Consider the following 11431-nt stretch of genomic DNA (forward strand, 5'->3'; position numbering starts at 1 on the left):
GTCTAGCCTTCCCATGAGCAGATGGACAGGCTTGGCTAGGAGCAGCTCCCAGAGTGCTGTGTGGGGCAGCAGAAGAGCTAGAGACACTCTCAGCAAGGGATGGCTGCAGTGGCACAACACATGGGCTCCCAAGAGGAGAAAAGGACTGGGTTGTAGAGCAGAATATAGGCCAAAAGCAAGGCCTCTGCCTTTTCTGGGGATTTACAGTAGCCCTTCCCTGGGGATTTACAGTAGCCCTTCCCTGGGGACTTAGGGTAGCCCAGAAAGTTGCTGAAAATCACTAGACTAGAAAGCCAAATTGGAAGATGCCTCTTGGAAGGGCATGGTAGGGAGCAACATCTATCTTACCTTGTTTTGGAGGTTTTTTTTTTCGCTCTGATAAATCTGGCTTTTGAACTATTGTAGTCTTTAGATGTCCTTCATTGTTCATGTTTTAAAGAAAAAGAAAGGTAATCTCCTACCTGCCTCATATAGGTTCAGGCCACAACCACCTTCTTTGCTCTCGTGCTATTCACACTGGCCACTGTGGATCACTCCTACAATTGGGTACAGTAACTGATTCAATTTTAGCGGAGACCCACATGAAATAAGTATTCAGTCCCTTGTGAGAGGCCTGGAGTCTACGTGAATTTGCAATTTGTTTGACAAATTTGCTTACAATTTGATTTTACGAATGTAAATTTACATTTCAAAGTAACCAGAGTGCTGTTTAAATAAGGTAGCTACAGAGCTGAACAAGCTACAGAGGCAGCTACTGCAGAGTTAAGCATTTGTTGTCGATCAATACTGTCACTAACTCACAATAGCTTCTTCAGAAATGCATGACGGATGGGCACATAAGTGCCTTGAAGCTGATAGAACTGGAATGCCTTAGGCCAGCAGGGAATTTGGACCATCACCTGCAATTAATATGAGTTACCTTGAAATAAGAGAGTATTTTCATAAACAAAAAGGTTCTTTGATGCCAAAATACAGGCAGGCAGATGGCCAGCCTAAACCATTTTGACCTTGGCAAAAATAATAAAAAAATGAGTATTTATGAGGTTTTAGCAGCAGAAATAGACATCAGAGCAGTTGGAAATGTACTCCATGAAAAGGTTCACAGATATGCAGAGGGCCAGGACAGGGCACAAACTTAATAAAGATGTATTTTTCAAATTTACTTGATCTGTGTCCTGGTTTAGGGGGCATGATATGCTGAAATCACACTACTTTTTGACAGAGATTTTGGCAGAATGGCAGAAATTTTCACTCTGCTTTTGCACTGTCTCTTTATTTCCATGGAATTTTTCAGCCTGGGGATTGTTTGTACACAGGGTAAAGCAGTGGAGAATAGGCCACACCGTTTTACCAACCCTACCTTCTAAACTTCTTATAAACTTGATGAATTAAGTAGATTTGCACCATTCCCTCGTTTTGATTATTCTAGGAAATACATCTTATTCCTGCTCTTCTACCTGTACTGAATTCAGTGCCCTTTATCTCACAGGAATAGCCCACCATTTGCTCCATAACATATGGAAACTCACTGCTCACACTTCTGTTGCAAATGTCAGCGTAATGTGCAGTGTTTGTTTACAGCTCCCACAAGCAATTGTACTGAGGCACATGCTGGTGTTAAGAAAGATTTGGGTGTTCATAACAATTTCTTTAATTGAGCTGATGTCCTGTCACACACACAGCATCCATGGCACTGTGAAAATTTAAAGAAAAGCATTACTGTAGAGAAGCTTTGTTGCTATTTTTTTTTTTAATATTACATTCTACAGCAAGATCGTTAAACAGGGAAATTACTGTAAATTGAAATTATTTATCTAATATAATAGCAGATGTTTACCCCTAGGGATTACTTAAGAGAATTTCCATAAGAAGATCTCTTAAGATCATGAGCACCAGGAGCAGACTACAGCTTGCATTATCAGACATTTGCTTTCTGAAGATAGGTAATAGGACATTCATTTTTTCTTACCTATAAGCATCTGAAAATTTGGAATAGATTTCTGACAATAATTTTTTCATTTAGAGGATCTTAAAACCTCTAAAATATTATTCTGAAAGTCAATCTGAATATATGCACAGATTTAAAACATGTTAATTTATACAGATCAGAACCATTCAATTAAGCTCATGCTCAAAATGGTTTCTTCTTATAGGAGCTGCCTACCATCTGTTAAGTCAACTATTTCTATTGCCAATGATCTCAAGTTCATCATTTATGCTAGAGCGATTGAGATTCTTAATCATAAATATCATCTGTTCTTTTCCCTTCCTGTCCTCCCCCTCTGCACTCAGGTCCTGATATTTTGGGGGCTTTCTTAATCAGCAGTTTCTGAAAGCGAGACCACAGGAAGAAAATAAGCACAGCCTGGGAAGGAGGAAAGGGGCAGTTGTTACTGTTGCCTGCTGGCTTACAGTGATTTTTTTCACTGACCACAGCATGATCAGATTGTGTGCATTTTCCTTGCATTTGATACACAGCCACAATTGGAAGGGATGGTGGCTACAGCTTTGGGTCATCTAATCACTGCCTTTCTGCATGTCAGTGTTTTTCACACAGACAAAAACCTTTTAATTTTCAGGGTCAGGTCCCTGAGGAAGTGTAAAAGACATCTGAATCGGCGATATTTGCTTCAGTAATTCCCAGAAGTTTCCTTATAAAGTTCCTCCTGGTCAATCCTTGTATCTGGGACTCTCATATCATGAGAGTAGCATATTGTTCCAGACAAAAATCTATGTTTAAATGAAATTAAGAATAATTTCAACCAAAGAAGGAAGAATGGATTTTCACAGTGTCTTGCTAGGGCTTTCTGGAGATGTACAACAAAGTAGAAAGACAAAATTTGCTGCTATCTTGTTTCATTTAACAAATAATTTGCTGTTTATGTATTTCTGGTACTTACACATATTTATATATTTCTTTTTCTGGTTGTTGTATTCCATGGTTAATTCCCTTTCCCCTATCTTTGCAAACATGTGGTTTTGCCAAAGCTCTGCCACCAGGAAGAAAGCACAGAAAGGAGAAGTGAGGACTGTCACCTCCTAATCCCACCTTCTGCATAGATGCTGAACACATTCTTAATGCTCCATAGCAGCATGGGACACCAGAAATTTATCTTCAAATTCTCATTGCTGATGCTAGAGTTCACTGGGTCTTATGTTGAGCCTGAAAGTGCAGATGTGTTAGCTGAGTGATGCTCATGAAGTCTAGATGGTGCAGATTCTCCAGGAGCTGCAGAGGAGACAGTGAGCACCTGTCAGCTGAGAATCAGGTGCTTGCATGAACAGCATGAATGGTAAGAATTTCTCATGGATCATTCCACCTCCATCCTGTCTCACCCTGAAAGTGTGTTTTGGCCAAATGCATCAACTCAGGCTTTGTATTCCCGTAGAAGATATTAGGGAATAAGAATTAATTAATTGTTGACTTTTTAACCATATGTTCCAGGGTTGTTCTATTTCTCTTTGCCTTTTCCACTGTGAGCAGATATCTGACTATATGAGGGGTGGAGTGAAATTCAGCACAGAAAACAAAATGTTTTTATCAGCTGCATAACAGTAAGGGTTCTATTACTTTTGCACCACCAGCTGCTTACTTACATGAATGATTTATGAAAGTGACTGTCTGACATCATACTAGGTTATGCTATTTCAGCATTCTTATTAGCAGGGATATTAGCAAAAATTACTTCTATGTTTGAATGAGAATTTAAAAGCTTATTTTATTCTTTTAAAGCAAACAACACAAACTTTAGTAGATTGCATTAAGAACAAGATACAGCGCTGAACTGAATTCCCACAACTCCCACTGAGGCAACGGAGTGAAGGCACTTTGCAATTCTTGGGATGGGGAAATCTAGTTCACTCAGTACTCTGATAAATTATAAATACACAGCTGATTTTACAACTAGGTTTTGATGAAGAGTATATAGTGCTGGAACAATCATAGAGGAATCAGAGTGGACACTTATATTTATTAATATTCATTTGAGATGCAAAAGTGAACTCACATGGTATGATTCTCTAAGCCACTCGGAATCTGTTCTGAAGTGTGCTGCCATTTCCATGCCACATTACATTTTAAGGAAGAAACAGAGCCTTTTGATTGTACTGTACAGTACCCCCCAGTAACTTCTTCACTGTCACATAGCTTATTTATGTAAAATATGTATTGAAGCTCCAAAGATAGATTCAAGTTCACTAGCAATGGGATTCAAACTATGAAGAACCAAGAGATAAGAAGAGCTAAAGTTGCTGTTTTATCATGAAATGTGAATTCCCTTGGCTAAACCGTAAATGCCTTATTACTTTGCTGTTCTGACACTAAGGAATTGAAGTGTAATTAAACCTGATTTGTTTTCCATTGCAAACTCTGCTGCTTAATTTTATATCTACTTTGCTATCAAAGTTAACATCATCATAATAATATAACTTAAATTCCATAGATAGCAGGTCTTTAATGTAATCCTCCACAAAAAAACCCTGAAATAATTTCATGTTATGCCATTATGGCAAGGAAAGTGCATGTTACGATTTTCATGACATAGATCTCAAAACAAACTGAAGAATTTTACCTTCATTAACAACCATGTGCTACCATTACATGGATATTTTCTTTCCTCTAACTTTGAAACTGGGCTCTTATTATTAGAAATGCTTCTATAAAGTCCCTTGGAGCTTGTGAGTGTGTTCACTGCAGTAACAGCCATTCCATGTGAGCACTGGGTAAATCTGCAGCAGTATTTGTTATTAAGAGGAAATGACTGCAATTGAGGATCATCTCCCCATAGCTCTTTAGGCCTCTAAGGCTAATACTGGCATTTCCAAATCTGCAGCCGAATTTCTGCTCTTCCTAAGGGTGACTAGGTTTCCCTCCCTGTGTGCCTCTAAAGCTGACTAAAGCAGCAAAGCTGTTTGGCTGCTGGCTAATAGCTCAGACACCAAGGTCAAGCTGAGGCTCAGAAGATTCCCAGAAGCGAAGTTATTAGGAAAACATAATTTTTTTACAGATGAGAAAATAGCTAGGGTTTTGCAGTCTTCCTCTCTTGACCCTTTTTACTCCCATTTCCTATGGCATGTGTTATGGATTGTAAGTGTCCAGGGGCAGGGGATAGTTGGTAAAACCTTCTCCATGACTCTGGATGAGAGGGGAGGCCAATGCCATCCATGGGGGATTTGACAGGAGGCACAGAGCTGTGTATGTCTAACAGTGTATATCCGCAAGGCCAAGTCTGTGCTCACAGGAGTGCCACAGTTGGGACGACCCTGATGCCACTGGGTCCTACTCCCCCCTGGTGACATCCCCGAGGTTTGAGGAAGAGAGAAAATATGTTATATTTCTGTCTAAATATCTATTCTACCTTTCTGTCTTATCTATCCAAAACTTCATGCTCTACCTATGTCCACCTGTTCTTGTTTGCTTCAGCCTCCCTGGATATTTTCAAGAAAGGACTGGACATGGCACTTAGTGCTATGGTGTAGTTGACAGGGCGGAGATCAGTCAAAGGACACACTTGATAATCTTGGAGGTATTTTCCAATTTAAATTATTCTGTAATTGTGTCCTAATTGGCAGAAGAGCAACAGTGCAATATCATCACAATGGCCATGGAGAAAGTGCCACATGTACTTTGGCTGCCAGCATTTGAACTGTTGAAGAAAGTGATTTTGTGTGTGGCAAAAGTTACGGTGTTTTGGTTGAGGACTGTGAGCCGACAACCCCTCTCAATAAGTTGGCTCCACCATTTTCCTCACTTAGGCTGCTGCTTTGTCTTCCCCTCTCCTTGGCATTTTGCTCCTGGCCAGGTGGCTCAATGCAGCACTTAAAAGTGCATGGGCAGCCTGACAGCTTGCCTGGTGGCTCTGAGCACTGGGAGCCTGGGAAGTGCAAGGCATAGCAAAGCAGGAGCTGGGCAGGAGGTAGGAATAAAGCAGCATCCCCATGTCAAAATATAAGTGATCTATCTGGTTAAGCAAAGAATACAAAACAGTATTCCTGTGTAGCGACAAAGCAATCCCCAGCGACTTCTTCGTCTGCTAGCTCTATGAAATACTGAGTGTCCTTAAGTCCCAAAGAATTGTCTCTGCAGAGCTTTTGCCCTGTAAAGTTACTAAAGTATGGCTTTATCTTGGTAGTCGTTTTTTGGGGGTTTGTTTTGTTTTGGGTTTTTTGTTGATATTTTGGGTTTTTTTTGGTTTTTTTTTTTTTCACATTATTATAGCTTATTTTCAGAAAGAGAGCAATCAGTACAAGTCAATAATGATTGTCTTCATTTGAGAGTTGACTTGTTGGATCTCTCTTAAAACTCTTTTTATTTATTGTTAGGAAAAAATATTTTTCCTCATGTAGAATTTAGATGGAAAATTGGTCAGCAGAGGTTTATTTGTCTCAAGAGTAGGGAAGCAGCTTTATAATAGAAATATAGATTGGACTGTCATCACATTGATTTTGGTAAATATTGTCATCCTCTTCTCTATGTCTGTGTGTGCAGATTAATTAAAAAATTCAGAGGCTTGCCTGTGAAAATTCAACTTTTTAAAAATGTAGATTTGAATTTAGAAGCTTAATGAGATCTACAGAAGACTTAGAGTGTTTTCTGTTCAAAGTCAGAAGGCAGAAGGAGTTATTCTACAGTCTGTCTTATGACCTTTTCTTGAGTAAAGTGACTTTCTTGGATATGTAAGGCAATTATTAATTCCTAGGAAGTAATTACATCCATATGATATTTATTGCTCAGCAACAACAACAACAAAAAAAAATTAAAATTCCATAGTCGAGTATTCATCACAAAAACAACATCAGCACGAGTGCTGCTTGTGTTTTACTTTCAAAGCGTAGAGTAATGTTATTCAGAGAACTAGCACCCTGCGGGATAAAGTTTTAGGAATCATTGCAGAGAGCTCTGCCACTCCAGCTCAGGGAGCAGCTGATGGCAGTAGCAGGGGATCATTTTTATGAGGATAAGCAGAATATAGGATGGCAGAGTTTCTCACTGAGATACCAGATAGCACTGGAGGAGGGGCCAATGCCAGGAGCCTTGAGCTCCACTCTCAGCTCTGGAGAGGAGTGTGCACAGCTGTATCTGCCTTTCTCACACCCATGTGATAATTTCTATTCAGATACACCTCAGTCCTGCCTTCTGCATACCCCCTTCTCAGCCTCAATCTCTGTGTTGTTCATAAAACCTAAGTCTATTGGCTCGGGTTTCACACCCGAAAAGTAGATTTCCTGCATGGCTGTTTTCAGGCCTCTAGTTTCTTTCCCCCAGTGTACTTATCCATAATCCTATGCTCCTCCTCTATCTTTATTTTTGTCAACCTCTTTTCCCCACTTTGCCTTTTAGTCATCCATACCCCACAGAATCTTTGTCCTAATCTCTGTATTGTGACTACTGCATAAATTTCTGACATCACCAGCTCTCCTACAGCCTGTGACAGGTTTTCAAAGGCTATGTAATACTCCACAAAAATTAAACTCCCTACCAGCTTTTATACCATTTTCTCCTGGCATGAGAAAGAGATATAAATTTTATGAAATAGACTGGCTTGTAGACCTCTCGTCTAGGAAGAAAACTCAACTCCATTTTCAGATTGAAGCTTACAGATATGCATGTTTTATCACTTCAGCAATGTGATTCAAATATGATTTTGCTGGTTAGGAATGTGACACAATACCTGTCACATCTATTGGCTGGACCACTGGGCTGAGGCTTGATTCTTGTCTTTGCTGTCAAAAATATATCTGCATTTGGCATTAAAAGTCATGAAAATAAAATAAAGAAAGACTTCTTGAGAGTCAGGGATCTTTATTTTCCCTGTTGTAGAAATGGTTTGAGCCACTATACTATCAAATAAAACTGTTTTCTCTGTACACCTTGCCCAATGTACCATGTACTTTTTCTCCATGGTCACAGAGGTATCAGACTTTCACATGAAATGGAGGTCTCCTATTTTGTGCAAACCTGTGGGCTAAGTCACCTGAGTGTCAATATTAGACCTTTACTGCAAATCTTCCTGTGATTAGGATACTCTCACAAATCTTTGACTGTCTGTTTGTTGGTGCAAAGAGTTAAATATGTCCAACCTTCCTAGCAATTTTTTTTGTAGGCAAATACAAAGATAAGCAAGACAAAGAAGTTGTAATTGCACTACAAACTGCCTGATGCAGCACTTAGAAGATTTAAGTTTCTCAGGATAGTCTTGTGACTTCCCTCAAGAATATTCCTGAGGGAATTGGCAGCTGTGAGAGTGCAGCAGTGGATACAAGAGGAAAACTGGGGTAGCATCCTGAAACAATTTCCAAGAAACCTTTCTGACAATATTCATGATCCAATGGTGAGTGAATGCCTGCATCAGTAGGAATATCTGAACTATAGTCGTGCAGGGGTGCTGCAGGGCTTCCTGCTTCAAGCATTACACGCACAGACAGCACCAGCACCCTGACCCTGCTCTCACATCTCAGTACAAGCAGGCTATGTCTGTGGGGATTTCTGTGACTAATTCCAGTGTCTGGAAACGTACATTTCCAGAAGGAATTCTCTGTTTCTCTGCAGTGGTGGGTCCTGCAGACTTTCTCCTGTCCTTTCCATCATTATGGTGTGGTTGCTCCACATGCACAGAGATGCATCCCTTGTTAGTAAATTATACTGTCCATATGACATACCTTATCATGGTATCAACAAAATTCTTGCCAGTAGTTATGAATTCACTAGACACACTCCTTACTGGGAAGTTTTAGTGGTTTCAAAGCAGACTTCTTCTTCTGGAGATCACTGTAGCTTCCTAACTTGCTCTCAAGTAGATGAAGACAGAACTCCCATTTCCTTCAGCAAGCATTAATCCACCCTTTCTTGCTGCTCCTACAAGAGACACACTAAGATTTCCGGCAGGCAACCTATGTCTGTCTGCCCTAGGAACAGTTGCCGTCACTCTGAAATTCCCTGCTCTTCAGTGCTGCTAGATCTTGGATTCCTATGAAAATAAGTAAATATTATACCTGCAGCATATGCCTACTGCTGGTGATTTGAATACACTGTTGGGATGCTTCTGTAAAAGCAAAAATAAAACTAATATTTTACTCTTCTAAATAAAAGTTTTGAAAGAAAAGTATCTATTTCAAAACAGAAAAAAAAGTAACTTTGTCTGAAAAAAGTCCAAGGAAACAAGTATATACAGACCATGTATTCTTATGGTCTAACAGATAAAAACTGCAGATTTTAAGGTAGAATTTTGTTAGAAGACACCAATTCTTTTATACTCATACAAGACAAACAGCCAGTTTGCCTTCTCATTGCAATTTATATTGAAGGTTGTAATTCTTCATAATTATTTTCTTTGTGAAACAAGATTGTTAATATCAACCTTTTAGTTAAGTGGTGGCACAGGTTTCCCACTGGTTAACAAGAGCCTTTGTATACACAAGGTCTCATGCATATTTCAATGGCAGGAATAGCAATTTTCTTGTTTGGCAGCTCCCAAATGTCATTTTGCTGCAGCACCCCTGTTAGGAAAGGATACACTTTCTGTTAGTGTCCAGGAGGTTTTCCAATTAAATGAGTCGAAGCTGACAGGAATTGAATGCGTTTTCACCTGCTTTTGTGTCTTTTTTAAATTTGCCTGCTTGATATTTTTAGCACTTCTGCAGGGTTGTTAGCATAACTTAGGCTTTTTGCTAACTTAGCCAAAGTGACCTATACAGTTCCAGTTTTATATGCAGCATTCACTTAATCTGATATCAATAGCATCTTGATTCCACAACAGAATTGTATATCTGTTCCTACATATCTGCTCTAATCCCCATTTGGTCAATCAGATTCTTCTGTTTTAATGAGATAATAATTTTACTTAGGTAAAATCCTAAGACTGAATTAATTTTTTCACTTCAACAAAAAAAACCCAACCTTATATTTGGGTAGAAATAAATATGATCACTAATTATCATTGATAAAATATTAAATTCATCTTACTAAATAATTTACAATTGCAAAGGAAAATGTATGTTTTGCCAACAACTAATTACATTTTAAAAGAATCTCTGATTTTCCTAAAACAGTATCTGCCTTAGTGATGGATATTTCAGTTTCTTAAGTGTTTGTAACATGTCCATGTGCACTTCAGAAAGCAATAATTTTATATGTTTGTAAAGATAATTGCTTTTATGAATTGATATCAAATGTTTCTCATTTTTCTACCCAACAGAGAAAGTGTCTAAGCTGTTTCCTTTCTCACTCAGTTTATTTCTATCAATTATTTATTTCATGCCAGTTTTTCTAACCTAATCAATTTTCACACATTTGTTCCAGTCAGGCTTGAAAAGTAGTGAAAATCTAGTTAGCTAAGGTTATGACTCCAGTTATACAGAATAAGGAAATCTGATATGCTGTGATTTATTTTATCAAATGCTTAGCAAATACTGAGGAAAATTCTCTGCATCTGATTTCTGTGCAATTTAAAAGTCAATCACATTGGGCATTTGATATTATTAATACTTTTTGAAACCAGGCCTTTCTTTTTCATCTTTTGTATGCCAGGGAGGGATTTTATTTTCAGTTGCCAAAACAAGAATCACAGTTTTGTGTTCTGTAGTTTAACACAATGAGCAAGGGCTAAATAACCTGGATTAGGAATATTTGAGGATACCAGCTGAAGGCAGCAGCTCAACAGCCATGTGCCAGGCAGGACATCAACTTCAATGCCAAAATGCTGTGGCTTTTCATTTGATGGGCTGAAATCCATGATGAAGACCCAGTCTCCTCTGTCTGGGCAGTGCAGCTCCGTTGGTGGATGCCAGGCATGTATGGCCACAGTTTCCTCCCAGCAGAGAGGATGGTTCCCAACCAGGATCCAGAAAACAGCTGGGCTTGTCTCATTCCATGTTCAGAGGAACCAGAGCGACCAGGGCTCTCAGATCACAGCAAGTATGCTTGGACATGAGCACGCTCTCTAAAAAAATTTCATTTCTTTGGGAAAAGGTGAAGGAGGACATGATGGTGGGACCCCTTTCACATAGTGCTGCAGTAACCAAAGTATCCTTTGGGGGCTTGGGATACCCATTCTCAGCAGACACACTGCCACCACAGCTTTTCCTTGATTTTAGTCTGCAGGTAATTGTGGTTAGTTACTCTCACCTTCAGAGAAGTCTCTAGTTTGACATCTTCTCTACATGTTAAAGCAAGTTGGGAAAGCAAGGTGATAATTTAACAGTTCTTAGACTCTCAAGAAAACAATCTCCTTTCTCTGTTACCTTTTCAGGGTATCTGCTGTGAAAGATGCTTTGTAAGACCTACAGCTATATATCTATGTAATGGTAACCTCAAATGTCAATATAAGCTCTCCCAAATCTCAACTCAAATGTTTATTATAGCTGCAGTAGGTATCCTTTCTATGATTGGTACCTTAGGATGATATCAGATGATATTTCATTGTATAGACATTGC

The sequence above is a fragment of the Anomalospiza imberbis genome, chromosome 2, assembly GCF_031753505.1.
Source record: "Anomalospiza imberbis isolate Cuckoo-Finch-1a 21T00152 chromosome 2, ASM3175350v1, whole genome shotgun sequence".
In the NCBI taxonomy this organism is placed as follows: domain Eukaryota; kingdom Metazoa; phylum Chordata; class Aves; order Passeriformes; family Viduidae; genus Anomalospiza; species Anomalospiza imberbis.